This window comes from Panthera pardus, unplaced genomic scaffold (assembly GCF_024362965.1).
Source record: "Panthera pardus isolate Hobbes unplaced genomic scaffold, ASM2436296v1 HiC_scaffold_12, whole genome shotgun sequence".
NCBI classification, from domain to species: domain Eukaryota; kingdom Metazoa; phylum Chordata; class Mammalia; order Carnivora; family Felidae; genus Panthera; species Panthera pardus.
This window is the reverse complement of record NW_026526677.1, coordinates 62,748,264-62,763,497: the sequence shown is the minus strand read 5'-3', so window position 1 is coordinate 62,763,497 and position 15,234 is coordinate 62,748,264. Positions and strand designations below refer to the sequence as shown.

At 44.7% G+C, this 15,234-nt stretch overlaps 1 protein-coding gene across 1 annotated transcript in view; it reads left to right on the top strand.

The window, feature by feature from the left end:
- TENM4 (teneurin transmembrane protein 4) overlaps positions 1 to 15,234 on the top strand; it is a 2,883,939-nt gene that overhangs the window by 1,934,402 nt on the left and 934,303 nt on the right.

Below are 15,234 nucleotides of genomic sequence, written 5' to 3'. Positions count from 1 at the left end.
GGTGCAATTTCCTACCTCAGCGCTGTTGCAAGCAGTTAGGTCATGTCAGGATGTGTAGCAGGGGGAATTCATATGAAATAAGGTGTCATTACTGAGGGTCTAGCTACGTTTCTGTGAGCCCTGGCTTTCGCAAGAGCAAGCAACAAACCAATGGAAAATGAACTTAATAAAAAAAAATGGTTTAACACATCATTTTGTTGGATGAACAAAATCCTTGCAGATTATGATAAATACCAGGAGGCAGTAGCTGTGGTGACAATAAAGAAAAGTGATACCTACTTGAATAAGGCGGTCAGTAAGTCAACGCTGGGGAGACGCTAAATCAAATGGGAAACCACGGGGATTGTTTTCATCTCGTGACAGGGGTTTCAGGAACTCTGATAGTGATGGAGGCAGCCTGGAGCTCTGGGAAGATTTTGTTTAAGAGAAATAATGGATTGATGATGGCGTTTCTTTTGCCCAAGGGTGGCAGGGACTGTATCCCATGCACGGTTTTCTGTGTGTAGCTAAACACCATGAGCTTGATAAGCCCTAAACAAATTTGGCTTCTTTACCTCTCCCTTGTTGTCATCTGGTAATTGTATGATAGTAGCCATGGAAGGGATATATGATTAAAACCCCTTCCTTTTATTTGGGACAAAAGTATGCCACAGTGATTGCATTGGAATCAACACTTGGGCGGTTCTCCGTTCCCACCAAAAAAAAAAAAAATTTTTTTTTTAAATTTAACATGAAAATTTGATGAGCGGAATATGCAGCATTGCCCGGGTCGATATCCACATTTCAAATGCATTTACTGTCATTACTGAAAGAATCTCCACTTGGTGAACCATTAAGACAAAGCACTGAGTAAATTAGCTAAAATCGTGCCTAGGGTAACCACTCTGCAGGGCTTGTTGGGAAAAGACTCTCTTCCTGCAAGTGATGATTGGTAAAGGAATGTTTCTGGAAAATGAGCCTTTTAGGAAGGAGATAGCTACTAATCAGGAGAATACTAAATGGAGATAAGGAGGGGGGAGCACATAGAATGTACTGGAATGTGCATAGATCGACCCCAGCGAGTCTCCTTTCTGTCACCACCCAGTTGTGTGACCATTTATTCCACAAATATTTACCAAGCACCTGCTATGGGCAGGGCAGTGTTCTAGACTCTGAAGACGTAGCAGTTAACAGATGAAATAAACAAATCCCTGCCCAGCTGGGATTTACATTCATTCAGGTGGGAAAGGGTTGTTATAAACTGAATGTCTGTGTCCTCCCCAAATTTGTATATTAAAGCCCTAACCCTGATGGTCTTTGGAAATGGGGCCTTTGAGAGGTAGAGTTTGATGGGATCATGATGGGGGGGGGGGGGGGGGGTCCTCCTGACAGGGTCAGTGCCCTTATTAGAAGAGACACCAGAGAGCTTACACAAACATTCTCTTTGTCTTTCTCTCTCTGTCTTTCTCTCTCTCTTCTCTATCTATTTCTCTCTGCCTTACAAGGACACAGCAAGAAGGTATATGTGTGCAAGCCAGGGAGAGAGCTCTCACCAGAACCAGACTATGATCTGGAATTCTGAGCTTCTAGAAATATGATTAAATAAATTTCTGTCTTTAAGCCACCCAGTCAATGGTATTTTGCTAGAGCAGCCCAGAGTGACTAAGAGAACGGTAAATAATGAATACTTAGAGTATATGGTATGCTGGCTTGTGGGAAGTGCTCTGAGTAAAGGGACAGGAGATAGGAAATGCTGGCAGTGGGTGCGGGGAAGAGAAGAACCGCAATTTTAAGCAGGGTGACCAAGGGAGGCCTCCCTGAGCAAAGCCCGCGGGTGGTCACAGCATTAAAAGCACAAGTTTACTTATTTTTTAAGTGTCAGTTATACAGTTCTGAATCCTTGCTCCACCTGTTACTAGCTGGATAGTAGGCCATTGCTTGGCAAACTGCCTTGTTCATAGTAGGTGCTCAATAAATAATATTTTAACATGCATCAGAATTATCTGGAGGTCTTTTTAAACTCATATATCTGGGTTTACCACCAGATTTATTGGGCCTGGTGTCAGCTCCAGATTCTATATTTCTCCCAAGTTTCCCACAGACACTGATGCTACGGGACTGGGTACCACACTTTGAGAACCACTGCACTGGATAAACGATGCCACTCCTAACCTTAGCTTCCTCCACTGTAAAGTATAAATGGTAATGCCTACTTCACATGGTGGCTGTCAGTGCCAGACACACAGTTCTCAATAAGTGATGGCTGGATGGCTGCTACTGCTTTTATTATTCTTGTCAGAAAAGGTTCAGCTCTCTGGGCCTCAGATTGCACAACTGTGTTATGGGGCCCCTCATGATGAGAGGTAGCTTTGTACCAAGGCTCAGTGGAGGGGCTCTCAGTCTGTCCCAGGGTTGGGGGTCACATAAAGATTACCAGAGATGACACTTCAGCTGAGCCTCAACGGGTAACTGGATATCAGCTTAGATGACGGGGAAAGGGGAGAGCCTTCTGAGCAGGGCGGGGTGGGGGGGGGTGGGAATGTGTATGCAGAGGCATGGCAGGAAGAAAAGCACCGCCTGTTCACAGAGCTACGACATACGATACATGTAAACGTCCACAAAGAGGTGAGAGCTTATACGAGGCTTGGAAAAGGAGCTTGTCTCTATCCTGAAGCCATGGGACACAAGTAAGGGTTTGAACTGGAAGTGAAACCGTGTCCAGTTCTGTAGCACAGTGACTTCCCCAAACGGTGTGGAGGTAGGACTGGAGTGGAATGGCTGTGTCTGGAAGCTGAGAGACCAGTGAGGATGGCAGGACCCCAGCTATTGTTGGGCAGGCTTACCCTGTGCTGGAGTGCCTGGGTGAGAGAAGATGGCGGTCAAACTCAAGCCCACAGTCCACTCATAAGCAACTCTGGGATGGGGTTGGGTCTGCACAGAAGTCAGCTCTTTCTTTTTTAAAAAAAAGTTTTTTTTAACGTTTATTTATTTTTGAGACAGAGAGAGACAGAGCATGAACAGGGGAGGGCCAGAGAGCGAGGGAGACACTGAATCCGAAACAGGCTCCAGGCCCTGAGCCATCAGCCCAGAGCCCGACGCGGGGCTCGAACCCACGGACCGCGAGATCGTGACCTGAGCCGAAGTTGGACGCTTAACCGACTGAGCCACCCAGGTGCCCCTAGCTCTTTCTAATTTGTCTGTCCAGGTGGATCACCAGTTTTTTTTTTAAATTTTTTTTTTCAACGTTTTTTTATTTATTTTTTTGGGGACAGAGAGAGACAGACAGAGCATGAACGGGGGAGGGGCAGAGAGAGGGAGACACAGAATCGGAAACAGGCTCCAGGCTCTGAGCCATCAGCCCAGAGCCTGACGCGGGGCTCGAACTCACGGACCGCGAGATCGTGACCTGGCTGAAGTCGGACGCTTAACCGACTGCGCCACCCAGGCGCCCCACCAGTTTTTGATTCATACACAACCTAGCACAAGTTCTCAAAAGGTCTGAGACACAGTAGCGATAATTCTCATTTTCTGAGTCTATTATAGGCCGATGCTGGGCTTGGGGTACTTGGTTATGTGCTTTCCATATATTATTTTACTTAATACTCTCATATGTACTCCCAGTTAGGCATTGATGCACTCCCCCACCCCACAGTGTTATAGATGGGAAAGCAAAGGCAAAGAGATGAAAATTTCCAACTTTACCCAGCTACACGCATCGCAATAAGTGACAAAGGAGAACTCAAAGCACAGATCCCATGCTCCTTCCACTCGTACCAAGAACCTGAATTCTTCCAACTCTGAGTGTCACTCTCCCTTGGTAATAGATGCCACAAAGAAAGCATCTCCTCACAGGTTACTTCTGCCCATGTAACCATGGCTGGCACGATGCCTGGCAATACACGACTTTTGTATGTACAGGAGATGTACATAAGAGACCATAGAGCTGGGGCATTGAACCTAACCTTGTTTGATATTAAAGTGTAGTTTGAAGCCTTCAAGGCTCATACCATCTACTCAGCTCTTGAAAACTCGGCAAAATAAAAATCAACCAGCCCTGTGAAACGTGGTACAAACTTCACAAGCTTGTGTTCCAGCCACACACTCCCACGTCCCAGAATATCCCAGACCCTTTTGGCTTCTATGCCCTCGAAATGGCTCCTTATGCCTCCTGGTGTAAGGCTTCACCACCACCTGTCCTGGTAATCTCAGATTTATTCTTCCAGTACGACCCCAACTGACACTCTCTGGGGAGCCTTTTCTGGTTCCTGCCGACCATGTTAGTTTTTCTTCCTCCGGGTTTTCTCAACATTTGTCTCTTGCTTTAGGTATATTGTATCCTAATTTACCTGTTTATATGCCTGTATCTCTCTATTCACTTCTGTATGCCCAGTGGCTAGAAGCAAGCCTGCCAATAGAGACAGGTTGAATGGATGAGTGGATGGGTCAGTAGAGAAAGGGAGGAGTGACTGGATAGGTAGATGGTAGATGGATGGACAAAGGCTTCACTTTGTGGCCAAGAAGAGAGCCGTGCTTCCCTACCCAACATGACTTGAACATTGCATGAAGGAGGTTCGAGGTGTCCATAAGCTCGGATTGAATCAATGCTAGTTCACATCTTCCCCAGCCTCCTCTTCCATCCTTAGTCCCCAGCCTGCTTTTCCCTGGCCCATGCAAGTCCTGCTCCACTTTCCTGGGAACTCCACCTGGCTCCAGGATGTAGTGAGACACCTCATCTCTCTCTCTCTCTTTCTCTCTCTCTCTCTCTCTCTCTCTCTCTCTCTCCCTAATGTTTTATTTATTTTTGAGAGAGAGAGAGAGGGCCCACATGAGCAGGGGAGGGGCAGAGAGAGAGGGAGGCACAGAATCCAAAGGCTCTGAGCCATCAGCACAGAGACCAACGCAGGGCTGGAACCCACAAACTAGGAGTCCATGACCTGAGCTGGTCAGTCACTTAACCGACTGAGCCACCCAGGTGCCCCGTGACACCTCACCGTCTCTTAAAGCACAGTACCAATGCCCTGTGCCACAACAAACACTGACGTCCCTCCACCACTGCAGCAGGACTGGATGAAGGAAGCCGGGAAGAAAAGGCTGCTGGTACCAGCTCCCACTTCTCCACGCCATCCTGTGTCTCCTAAGTCCTTCCTCAGCAGAAGTTTGTTAGCTAAGTAATCCATGGGCCAAGTAGCAGAAGCATTTTCCTTAAAGCCCCAGGAACCTGAGTTCTGAACATCCCTAGTTCTTCCCCAGTGCAGTGCAATGACCGCAGTAGACCCAGATAAGCAGAATCATAAAAGATGTTTCTTTGCAAAGACTTGTAGGCACCAGTTCGAAGGGTTTGGGCTGCATCAAACATATGTTCATGTGTTTGCTCACTTTCAGTAAATACTCAGTGGCCCCACTAGGGGCTGAAAATATGGAGACCAGCTCATCTAGCAGAGTTGACAGACTGATGTAGCAATCGTGGTTAAAAGTGAGACGGTGAGATTTATGTTCCTAGCAACAGGAACTCAGTAAATGTGTTGAATAAATTAATAAGTAGTAAACAAACCAAATGAAATTCCGGTATCTACAACATCACTGCTGTTTGACAAAATACATGTAGGATTTTCTCTCACCCAATCAAAATTTCTTTTTCTTGATGGAACACATCCTGACCTCTTTCCCCCCGCTGGAAGACTTTTCTCTGGCAGATGGTTGTTAATGTACATGTTTGCCCACCAGATGCCGAGTTCCTTGATCACAGGGATGGTCTCAGTCATCTGAGGGTCACCAGCTTCTTGCATAGGCCCTCGTCTAGATCAGAACTCAGAAAATGATGTTGAAGTATTGTTAGATTTTGTAATTTTATTCTCCTAAAGTATCAGGGAGGAAGACAGGAGTGTGTTATTATTCCTATCATGGAAATGAAAATGCTAGGACAGAAACATCTCCAGTGATATTTCCACATAATTACTCAGTGCTAGAGCAAGAAGTGGAACCCTGGTCCTGAGGCTGCCCTCAGAACTCTCCACCCTTTCCTCCCTGCTCCAACCTGTGATCTCATCTCACAAAACACAGCTCTTTTGTCCAGAAAAGCTTGCTGATAGACGTTCTGAGATGGACACACGTAGATCCCAGAGCTTGCTTTTAGGAGGTCAGTGAGCACCAAGTTCTCTGCAAAATTAACATATTTACTTTGCTTTCTTCGGTCGGAGAAGACAGGAATTGGGGGTTTCTGGAGATAAAGGGAAATTTGGAGGTCATACAGAAGGGGATTGGCTACAAGTTACACTAATTCCAAGCAGAGTAAGCCAAACCTCTACTCCCCAGCCATGCTAGACAAAAGCACACCCTGGATGTTTGCCAGCTGAATGGAAACTACAGACACGTATTGTGTAGGCAGTGTTGGGAGATGTTACACAAAATCCAGATTTCAGGCTTGTCTTTAAAAAATCAGAAATTGTGACAACCCGGGTCCGCTCCATCAAAGCTAGGCAGTCTGTTGTCCGTGTGGGGCATGCATTCTCATTTGCCACAGTCCCTACCACTCCCTGTCGTTCCTCATGCTACCATGCCTCCCCTGATTCATTTGCAGTGCCTTCCTGCCACCTGTAGGGCTTTGAGTTTGTCAACATTTGTGTGAGAGAAAAATCACCCCTTGAAAGAAAGGACAGAAACTCCCATGAGGAGCACTTAGCCATGCTGCAAATGTTGTAACGATTTGTGAAGCCAAGGAGGCAGAAAATTATTATCCCCATTTTAAGGATGATAAAACTGAGGCTCAAAGAGGGTGAATCTCATGGCCAGGTAAGAAAGCAAGTAAATGATAAAGCTGGGATTCAAATCCTCGTTAATCTGAGTCTAAACCCTATATTTTGTCTGAGCACTTGTTCATTCCTCCCCGACCCACCCCCTCCCCATCTCCTTGGCTGACCCAGAAGGTCTAATTCATTTGCATATTAATTGAATGTGGTCTGAGAGAAGGGTCATTGGTTCCAATATGCAGTCTAAAGTCACATTTCAAAAACTCCTAGGTAAACCAATGTGTCATTTGCTGGTTGTTCTTGGTTAAAGGAAGGGGAAAGAGAAATAATTAAGTAACCTGGGTGTTTAGACTTCAGTGTTCAGACCACTAATTGTTAAAGGCAGAAAACTGATAATCGAGGGGCAGGAGCTATACTTTCACACATCAAAAACCCATGTCTGTTGCAGACGTGACAAGGGACGTTACGACCAAAGAGGAGGATGTGTATGATTAAGTGTCAAAACGTCTTTTGGAAAATGATTTTTAACTCCTCCAATCTCCATGCAGGATGAAAAACAGGAACTCCTTAAGAATGCTGGTTCCACCTCGCAGGAGGCCAGTAAGCTGCTGTTACCAGCAGAGACCTGAGAAGAACACAGCCCAATTGTTGGGCCACACTTCTTCCCCACCGATAAACAAGGAAGCTAACTGCAAGGACACCTTCCACCTGTCGGGCACTTAAATGCATGATCTCATTCAAGCTTCACAGTCATCCTTCACAATGGGGTTTATTTCCATTTTACAGATGAGAAAACTGAGGCTCAGAGAAATTTAGTAGTCCACCATTTCCTTTCCCATCCCTCAACTCTCTGCCTTAGGCACTAGCCAGCTTCTTCCCACTCAGATCCTATCCTGTAAGTCACCCAAGGGTCAGAAAGATGTAGAAGGACAAAAATCTGAAGTCCTCAGTCGACCTGGGTTCAAATCCTGGCCCTCCAGCAGTGGATGTTTGCACAGTTTAATCCAGCCTCTCTGGGATTTACCTGCTTTGTCTGTAGAATGGAAAGACAGGACTTTCAGGATTTTTATGAACATTAAATAATATATGTAAGTGCTCAGCGTACAGTAGGTACTCAAAAGTTGTGTTGAATTCTATTTAGTAATTTACACTGGTTGCTTCCCTAGTATTTGCTAAGAGTGAAAGAAACTTCATTTCTTCTGCTGGAATGAATGGCTTCATCAACACTAATGGGGTTTTGGTCTTTGACCAACAGACCTTGAGTGACACAGTGGCCTAAGCTGTGTGCTGAGAGTCCACTGGACCTGAGTGTGGGCCCTGCCTTTGCCACTTGGTAGCCATGGGACTTTGACCAAGTTTCTTATACTTATCGAGACCTCAGCTATCAAATCACTAAGTGGAGCTAATCACTACTCCACAGAACCGTGGCAAAGATTGAATGAGATGAGATTCTGCAGCAAGAAATTAAGGGAACTTGTGAAACCCAATGAAATTCTTCTCTGAAGGCAAGGTTTTACCCCCTTTGAGGGAATGCATACTAATATCTCTTAGGCTTTTGAGAGTCACAAATGCTTTGGAAACTCAGTGACAGTAATGGACTCCTCCACTTCCTACATGCAATGCACATGAGACTTATAGATACAATTTCAAGTGTTCTTGGAGGCCTCCAAAATGCGCCCATGACCTCCAGTGGAACCTTTGGTTTAGCTCTACTTCCCTCACCTTCTCATCTCCAAGCCTCCAGATGGCTTCCTCAGCTGTGGAGGATGGAGACTGGATAGATTCCACTATGGTCGCTAATGTTTGTTTTGGGGACCTTCTGGGATGATGTGGCAAGGTAGACAGAGCAACCACAGGCATGCACCAAGCTGACTGCCAGGGAAGGGAAGCTCAAGAGACACAGTAGGCCCTGAAAGACCCAATCCACCCTTATAAACCACTCTTTCCTCCATCCTCTCCTTCAAGGGTATGTGCCCAAAGAAGACAAGACCAAAGAAGGGCTGGAAGCCAATGGAGGACCCATCTGCTAGGCCTCCAGAGCACATGCTGAAACTCGTGCACAGAAGTGGACAGGATGTAGACTTCTAGTGCACATAGGAAAGCCATGGGCACCTCCAAACCTGGAACCATGCCTTCCTCTTGCCTGCATGACCAGTGTCCAGCACAAGGGTGCACAGTCTCAGTGAGTGGATCGAAGCCCTTCTAAAGAGATTGAAAAGTCTGAGGACATAGACCAGATTCAAGTAGCAGAGAAGAGTTGAACCAAGAAAGCCTTTAAGTCTAACTGAGGTCCCAAAAGTTGTTTTAAGAACCAGCTTTGTCAATTATCCGAGCCATTTGTTTAAAAAGTATGTATTGCTGGACCCCACTGCAATGCACTGGATCCGAATCTGCTGAGTGGAGCCTGGAAGAATGAGAGAGAGAAAGTCAAAGTGTGTGTGTGTGTGTGTGTGTGTGTGTGTGTGTGTATTGTGGTACCTTTCCCAAGTAATTCCTATATCCTGGCTTGGGCACCATTTCTCTCCTTCCTTTATAAGTACAATGTGATTATGGAGGGTTTATTCTGGTAGTGTGATTTATCCACTCAAGTGGCTCAAGTCCCACCCCAGCCACTTAAGAGCTGTGTGACATAGGGAAGGTTCCTTGAAGTAACAAAGCCACAGTTCCTTCATTTATACCATGGAGGTAAAAACACAGCTAACCCCAAGGCATTGTGAGGGTTAAATGGGACCATGCACAGGAAGGGCCTAGCCTAGCACAGGGCACCAACTTAGCACTCAGTAAGCATTAGGATAGCTGGTAGGGCCAGAGCTAGAACAGAGAACTGTTAAGGCATTCACAGTAACCACCAGAAGTTGACAAAGCAGGTGCTCATATCATAATTCCTATTTTAAAGATGACAAAACTAATGCTCACCATGGACTTAGAGCTTGGTGGTGAAACCAGGACGTGAACCCAGACGTGCTGGCTGGCTCAAGTGCCCACACTTCTGCCCAATGCTCTTTGGCCTCCCTGTAGGAACAGCTTGTTGGTGTCTGACATGGAACTAGGACACGCAACATACCCCAGGATACGGCTCAGATTGGGCAGGGTGTGAGCTGGACCGGACATGGGGGGAGGAAGGGCCGCTCTTTGGTGAAGCAGCCCCCTTCCCCCTCGTGGGCCTTGGGATGGACTTGGATGCTCATGTTAAGCGGCATGCTGACACCACTTGGCATAGGCAGATAGCTCTATTAGATGAAGGGTCAAATGCAATAAAATGCTTGGAGGCTTTTAAAAAAACACTAGAAACATTTACCATGACATTATTGACAATCTGGTTAATAAGCCGCCTGGAGTAAAGTAATACTGCTGGGATCAGCAGCTTTCCCTCCCATTTGCCTTCCCCTCTTCCTTCTCCAGGGCCCCCAACATATTTGGGTTATGCCTTGGACACCATGGTTAGGACTGTGCCTTACATTGGGAGGAGTCCCTTATTCCAAGCTGAAAACCCCTTCAGGGACAAAGCCTAGCTCTTTTCCATCTTTGTATCTCCAACACTTAGCACATATATTGGCATTTAATAGCACCAAATAACGAATTAACATAATGACTATCTCTTTTAAAAACTTACTTTTTTAACGTCTCCACTAATATTTTGCTTCCTTCTATTTTTATCGTCTTATTTTCTTCCTTCTCTGTACTCTCACCTCAAAGGATCCATTTTTCACTCTCTGGTTCTCCCTAACAAAAATAATTTAATGTAAGAATTTACAAAGTGAGTCAGCTCCAACAATTAAGTGAATCTTTCTGAATCTTGCGGGATTGTTGGGTAATTCTCCCCCGTGTCCACTCCTTGGGGGTCAAAGGGCGTATGTATTAGCAAAGGCATTCTCCTGGTAGAAGATTTAGGCTCATCCCTTTGACCATGAAACAGTAATCATTTCTAGACATAATTTTAAACATAAAAGACATGCCAAAGTGGCAATAGCTTGAGCTCCCTTCCATGGTGAGCATGCCTGTGTCTCTCTGGCCTCCATGTCCTCATAGGTATAATTGGGATAAAATAGGGCCAACAACCTAAGGCTGATGCAAGGATCGAATGTAGTGAAATTATCACGAAAGAGAGCTGTATGTCTTTCCGAGGGGAGCAGTTCTAGCTTTCTCAGGCTTCTCAAGTTCATATGCTGCCTCCTGGGTAGTGCACTGTTGGAAATGTAGCATTTACTTCACAGAACATGTATTGAGTGTCCAAGGGCAAAGCACTCCATCAGACGCTATAGATGAGGGAGATGACGAGGACGCAGTCCTGCCCTCCAACTGCACGCTGCTTATGAGAAGAGGAAAGCACAGACTCAAAAAAACTTTTTCTAGTCTAGCACAGACTAGAAAAAACTTGCCAATGGAAAGTGCAGAATGATCACTGCTTTGGGGTCATCTTAGAAAGACCCATCATGCAACTCTAGGTTGTGTGGCTGTTCACAAACGTTCACTCTCTCTGCCTAGGACAGGATTATACTTCCTACCCCATTGATGGCAGACTTGGTCATATGACTTACCTAGCCAAGGAAGCGTTAGCGGAAGTAAATGTGCTACTTTTGAGTAGAAGCGTTAAGATCCAGTACCTGATCACTATGTCTCTTTTCCCTTGTCCCCTGATCACTTGCAACAGAGCCGAGCTGCAGCTGACCTGCAGTGGCTGTATAGAATGAGGGAGAAAAAAATGCTTTGATACAGCGAGCCACTGAGATACCATGATAGCCCAGCCTATTCTGACAGACACAGAATAAAAGACAAAAGACTTCCAAAATAGAAGAAAATCCTAAAGCAGAGGCTTAGAGGCAGATGAGATGTAGAGTCCCATTGAATAAAGTTTTGAAGACTGAGAATATACTGGAAACATAGAGGGTAACTAAATTGGGCAGACCAAAAACGCATATTCAAGCAGCTTTGACCTCATTCCATACTCAGTGTGGAGCTACACAGTCATTTGAGCAGGAGAGTGATGGGCTCAGGAATCCTTCCTCTAAACCGTAGAAAAGCATAACCAGTGACCTTGAAATTCATCCACCAGCCAGAATAGCTGAGAAGGCTGCAAATATGGAGTGTGTAAACATTATTGGCTTTGAACTTATTGGCAGGGCAGCTCATAGGAACCCGCAGCAACAGAGCCTGGCTTAAAACCTCAGCCCAAAGATATTTATGTACATGCCCACAGTAGTCTAATTACTCTGTATCAAGTACTATGTATCAAAATACCCTTCAAGATTATAACAGGTTTAATTAAATGCACAGTGAAATCCACTTAAGATGAGCTAATTAGGTAGAACCTGATTTTCCTTCCCGCTGCGTCTGACAGACATGAGGACATCCCAGGGAAAGGGCAGCACGTAAAGGGATATTGAAGGAGGCGGGGGTCAGAAGCTGGTGCCTTAGGAGCAGCGTCAGGACTGAGGTATCCCAAAGGCAGGAATGTGGAGGTGGGGAAGGCTTTGGAACAAGCCTGATGATAGCAGTCCTCTCCTACCCTAGAGGGGACATTATTCCAAGTTTACTCCCACCCCTAGTCTTCCTCAGTTCATTAAATGGCAAATCCAACCTTTTGTTGCTCAGGCCAAAGAGTCTGGAATCATCCTGAATCCTCTTTCTTTCCTTCATGTCCCACATTTGCTCTATCAGCCAGTACCATCAGCCTGGTATTCACAACACAGAGCAATTGTGAACATTCTCACCGTCCTACCACTCCCACCGTGGTTCAACCCACCATCGTATTTCACCTAAATGACTGACATAGCCTCTCAACCAATCTCTGCACCTCCATCCCCAAAAATCTGTTCTCAACCCAGCCGCCAGAATGATCCTTTTAAAGCCAGATCATGTCACTCTCCTGCCCAAGACCCTCTAAGGGCTTGCAACTCATTCAAAATAAAATTCAACAAAGGTCAATGACTTACAAGGCACCATACTGTTTCCTCCACATACAAAGCAAGTTCCAAATTGGGGGCAAATGTTCTGATAGATGAGCTGCTTCGCCTTCCCTAGGGAAGGCAAATCTTAAATTTCTGGACAAACACTGCTCTGAACCAGACACAGACATGGAAACGAGAATTTTTGCTCTCAGTGAGTTTCTGGTCTCATCGGCAGGAAAGACACATAAACTCAAATATTAGAGAACGGTGTGACGGCTGGCAAGGTAGAGATAAGCATCGGGTTTCAAGGAGTGTCAAGAAGAAGCACCTAATCTAGTCTGTGGGGAAATCAGCTTTGACGGCCATCACTTCTATTTAAAGTCGATCCTTTCACCACTAATATTCATTAGGAACTAGTTTTAAAAATAATAGATTTGTTTGCTTTTGAGTAAATTTTTAAAGTATAATACCTGTCAGGGGCGCCTGAGTGGCTCAGTCGGTTAGGCATCTGACTTCGGCTCAGGTCATGTTTGGTCATGTTCTCACAGTTTGTGGTTCGAGCCCTGCGTCGGGCTCTGTGCTGACAGCTCACAGCCTGGAGCCTGCTTCAGATTCTGTGTCTCCCTCTCTCTGGCCCTCCCCCGCTCACGCTCTGTCTCACTCTCTCTCAAAAATAAATAAACGTTAAAAAAAATTTAAGGTATTAATACCCGTCAGTCATTTCAGGATCATGCTAATGTCTAGGCAGCCCCCTGCCTGCCACCACTGTATTCTCAATACAACCATTGTATCCCATCCACTTACTACATGTGCCAAGAATACAGAATGGGGAACAGTAGTGTCTTCAATAAATGGGGCCGGGAAAACTGGGTATCCACAGGCAAAAGAATGAAATTGGAACTCTTATCTTACAGCATACACAAAAATCAACTCAAAATGGATTAAACGTTAAGACCTAAAGCCACAAAACTCTGAAAAGAAGACATAGAGGGAAAGCTCTTTGTGTTGACCTTGGCAATGACATTTTGGATATGACACCAAAAGCTCAGGCAACAAAAGCAAAAATGAACAAGTGGGACTACATGAAACTAACAAAATAAACTTAGTGAGGGAAACAATCAACAAAATAAATAAGCAACCTATGGATTGGGAGAACACATGTATCTGATAGGGGGTTAATATCCAAGGAGCATATACAGTTCAATAGCAAAAAAAAAAAAAACAAAAAAAAAAACCCAATTTAAAAATGGGCAAAGGACCTAAAAGACACACAAATGGCCAACAGGTACATGAAAGGTATGCAGCATCACTAATCATCAGGGAAACGCAAAGCAAAAGCATAGTGAGATATCCCCTCATACCTGTTAGGATGGCTGTTATCAAAAAGATAAAAACAAGTATTGGCAAGGATGTAAAGAAAAGGGAAACCTTGTGCACTTTTGTTGGGAATGTAAGTTGGTGCAGCCACTGTGGAAAACAGTATGGAGGTTCCTCAAAAAAACTGAAAAAAATAAATAAATAAAAGGAACTACCGTATGATCTAGCAATCCCACTTCTGGATATATAACCGAAGGAAATGAAGTCAGTACTCAAAAAGATATGCACCCACCATGTTAATTGCAGCATTACTTACAATAGCCAAGACATGGAAAAAACCTAAGTGTCCATCAACAGATGAACGGATAAGAAATTGTGATATGTAAATCGAGAGAGATGTATATATATATGTATACATACACATACACACATATAATGTCATATTATTCAGCGTTTTAAAAGATGCTGTCATTTGCAACAATATGGATATATCTGAAGGACATTATATTAGGTGAAATCAGTCAGGCACAGAAAGAAAAAAAAAACTCATGATCTCACTTATATGTGGAATCTAATGAAGTCAAATACATAGAAACAAAGACTTGAATGGTGCTTACCAGGGGCAGGGAGGTGGGGGAAATGGGAGACATTGGTCAAAGGGCACAGAGTTCTTTAGAGTGGATAAGTCTAACGATCTAATGTACACCTAATGACTATAGTTAATAATACTGTACTGAATACTGAAAATTTACTAAGAGAGTAGATTTTTTTAAAAAAATGTTTAATGTTTATTTATTTTTGAGACAGAGAGAGACAGAGCATGAGCAGAGAAGGGGCAGAGAGGGAGGGAGACACAGAATCTGAAGCAGGCTCCAGGCTGTGAGCTGTCAGCACAGAGCCCGATGCGGGGCTTGAACTCACAGACCGTGAGATCATGACCTGAGCCGAAGTCAGACACTCAACCGACTGAGCCACCCAGATGCCCCACTATGAGAGTAGATTTTAAGTGCTCTCACCACACACACAAAAAGAAAATAACTATATGATGACATAGATATGTTAATTAGCTTGACTGTAGTAATGATCTCACTATGTAATATGCATATCACATCATCCTGTTGCATACCTTAAATATATACAACTTTTATTTTGAAAAATAGAAACATAATAAAGTAAAACGAAGCAAAACCTGAAAACTATATGGGCAAAGTGTACTGGGCCAAACAACAAGATCAAAATGCCCTGCTTCCCAAGTTTTCTGATACATCTCTGTTATCCTGGGGCCTTGTGAGGTGTTTGGCCAG